The sequence below is a fragment of the Lissotriton helveticus genome, chromosome 3_2 (genome assembly GCF_964261635.1).
Source record: "Lissotriton helveticus chromosome 3_2, aLisHel1.1, whole genome shotgun sequence".
NCBI lineage: Eukaryota > Metazoa > Chordata > Amphibia > Caudata > Salamandridae > Lissotriton > Lissotriton helveticus.
The window spans coordinates 412,129,724-412,133,427 of record NC_136062.1 but is presented as its reverse complement, the minus strand read 5'-3'; positions in this window follow the sequence as shown (position 1 = coordinate 412,133,427).

Here is a 3,704-nt window from a genome sequence, read left to right as displayed (position 1 = left end):
AAGGGAAAAACAACAGATAATGCAAAACAAGAATTGATTTAAACAACAGCAACGGGGATAGTTGAATTGAATTAAGCTGATGACTTGTCGTACGAGCTGGGCCCACAACGGCACTCTGTTTGCGCCTGAAATGAATCTGTGTACTCTCTGGAGCTTCGGTGCCTGGTCCCAGGGAGCCACCGAGGGCTCACAGGCGGCCCCCTGCATTCATCATCGGATGTAAACGATGCACGGAAGCCGCTTGCCTGAACAGCCAGTCTTCAATCTTATGGTGCCTCAGACTGGAACTATTGGGTGAGAGGCAGCAGGAGCCAGGAGGAAGACAGGGCTGTTTATTTCCGGGTCATGTCCCAGTAAATGAAGAAGGGTCAGAGCCCGGGGTGGTTAGTTGTACCATCGTGTATGTATGAATGCATGCAGGGCACAAGTCCTAAAAAAGAAGTGAGGGGACTAACCTGGTTAATCAGAATTCAAGTGGCATTACGGCGCATGACATCACAGTGTATGGCATCGCAGCGCTTGACATCACAGGAAGTGGCATCATAAAAAGTGACGTAAGATCTTAAGACCTCACATGTATGTTTAGCAGGTCTATCATGAGTACATTGGAGCACATTTCGAGTACACAGGGAAATCCTCCTGATTTAGGCAGATTCATACATGTTGCCTTCTTTTCAGCGTAAACTTCCTCTACCCATAGTGCTCTACAAGAAAAGGAAATAATTTCAATGCCTCCTCGGGGGTAGTAAGCACTATATAAATGACATATATTTTGTGTAAATACAGGACCAATGCATCTGACATTCTTACAGGGCATGCATATCTCCGAAACAGGGACTGAACGAAGTGAAAAGCTGCCTCTCCTAAGTATGCGTGAAGTGCTAGCACGGTGTGAGCCTTTGTTTCCCCTCCGCTTCATTTGCATCAGGTGTGAGGCTCCTGACTGCTGCCAGCCAGGAGCCCTGATGGCCTCTCAAATTGGGCTTTGTTATTGCCCAGCAGGAGTCCGAACTAAGAAAGCCCCCTCCCAGCCTGCACGTTGTTGCGATCGAAAGCAGGCAACAACGTGCAGGGACTGCGAAAGTGTCCCGGTGTTTGTAAATTACACCAGGACGAATTCAGCCTATTTTTCATTGGGGCCCAACTTTTTGCCAGGGTGGATGGTGTTCACCCTGTGAAAAAAGTGGGTGGACGCTGTCCACCCACGTGTACCCCTGACTCGTGCCCTGTATGTATGTCTGTATGTATGTATGCATGTATACATATTATGTATATCCATATCCATACTAATATTATGTGGAGAAGTGTGAGAAGTGTGGCTCAGTAGTTAGAGGCGGCAGACCCGGAATCTGAGATCGACCGTGGACCAGGGTTCGATTCCCCGCCTCGGCGGGTCTTGGGCTCATAAATTCCACGGTCTCGACAATTCTCGCTCCGGTGCCTACTCGACTCACGGGGTCACACTCTGCGACTCTGGGCAATAGCTTGCTTAATCTCCACATCGGCCCCTCGCGGCGGGATGCCTGGCTTTCACCTTGTGGATACCCTGCCGGGGTTTCTCACAGGGGAATACCAGGACGGGTTCCCTAAGCAAGCGCGGAGATGCCCCAGGGTAAGTCCTGCGCTATATAAGTTTCATACATTTACATTTACATTTATTATAAAGAGAGAGCCCAAACATATGAGGCGGGTAATCTCAGTCACCACAGCACCAATCACAACACCCAATACAGCGTTGGAAAGGGCAGTTGCAGCAGAAGGACATAGGCTATGCAGACAGCCACCATATATATATTTTTTTTAGTTTTATATAGCGCAACTTGACCCAAACTTAATCAGGTATCGGAGCGCTTTACATAGCACCAGTTACGTTACATGAGGACACACATTCATTTTTGTTAGGCACGGGAAGATTAAGTGATTTGCCCAGGATGTTTGGCGTCGTTACCAAGACTCAAATCCAGATCCCCAGGTCCGAGGTCGAGCGCCTTAGATGTTAGGCCAACTCCTCTATACATTTAAAAGGTAAAAGAATTCCCTTGTGGGCGTGTCTGCGTTGTCTGTGGGCATGGGCTGGGGCGTGACTGACGCTGGGGGCGTGTGGTACGGCCATCACATCGTGGGCTGTGGGCGTGTGCTGGGGGCGTGACAAACGCTGGGGGCGTGTGTCCGCCTTTCATGCCATGTGAGTCGTACATACAAGCGGCAATTACGTTGCTGCGCAGCATCAAGGGCCACGCTGGGGGCGTGAGAAACGCTGGGGGCGTTTGTCCTGCCTTCATGCCATGTGAACGCAATTGCGCCACATCATGGGGCACGCTGGGGGTGTGTGCAACGTTCCGCCCTTCATGCCATGTGGGTCGTACATTAATCAGAAGATCGTCTGATGTGGCCGTGTGCTGGGGGCGTGACAAACTCGTTCACCTGGAGGCCTGGTAAGTAACGTTACTGCAGCCTCTCCTGCGCGCTGTTACTGAACTCTCTCATGCAACGAAATTACACGCGCCTGCAGCCATCAACCAGGGCTCTAGCCGGGCTCAGGCGTCGGATCAGTACACTAATTACACACGCCTGATAACATCAACCAGGGCTGCAGCTGGGCCTCAAGCGGGGGAACATGCGCCTGCTAACATCAAACAGGTCTGCATCTGGGCCTCAAACGGGGGAACACGCAAATGAGCGTGTCTGCGGGTACAATTACTGCAGCCTCTCCTACTCGCTGTCATTCGACTCTCATTAAACAGATTTACCTGCGGCTGATAACTCTCTCATTCAACGACATTACACGTGCCTGCTAACATCAACCAGGGCTGTAGCCGGGCTCAGGCGGCGGATCACTACACCAATTACACGCGCCTGCTAACATCAAGCAGGTCTGCAGCTGGGCCTTCTCCGTCCCTATTCTAATGTAACAAAAAATGTTGTCTACCGCGAGATTTTAAAATTAATTTCCCTTGCAAAATACACACATTACACACATTCTATTTCATACCCGGACAACGGCGGAACGGGCTGCTAGTATATATTATATATATATATATATATATATATATATATATATATATCCATCAAAGCAGGATGGCCAAAGTGAATAGGCCTTGCATTTTGCTCACAAATTTAATAACAGCTTGCAAGCAGGCAAAGGGACAGCAAACCACATCAGTGAAAAAATAATCGCCAGACGCGTTTCAGGAAGTTCGTTTTCCTTTCTTCAGTGGCGTGTGATACAAAGAGGGCAGGGAGCACTGTTCATGTTGCACACCTCAATTACAAACACCTGCCACGGTGGGCGTGGCCATATGCATAGCCTACTGGGTGTTGTAGTGCGCAATGGTTCTTCCCCAGTGGGCGTGCTATTCAAGTCCCCAAAAATGACACCAAATAATTCCCAAGTGGGTGAATGCACTTGCTGTCAATTGTCTGCCCCGCTTTTTAGCTGACATTATGGAGTGATCGGGCACCACCCTGCAAGGTGCCAGATCTTCTGCCTCCCTGTTCATATTACACCCCAGTGGTGCAAGCTCGGGATCCGCCCACCAGCGATGGGCCTCTTCTCGACCGGTACCGGCCGATATAAATCCATGAAAGTGGGATGGCCAAAGTGAAGAGGTCACAGGAAGTTGCATTTTGCTCACGAATTTAATAACAGCTTGCAAGCAGGCAAAAGGACAGCAAATAACATCAATGAAAAAATAATCGCCAGA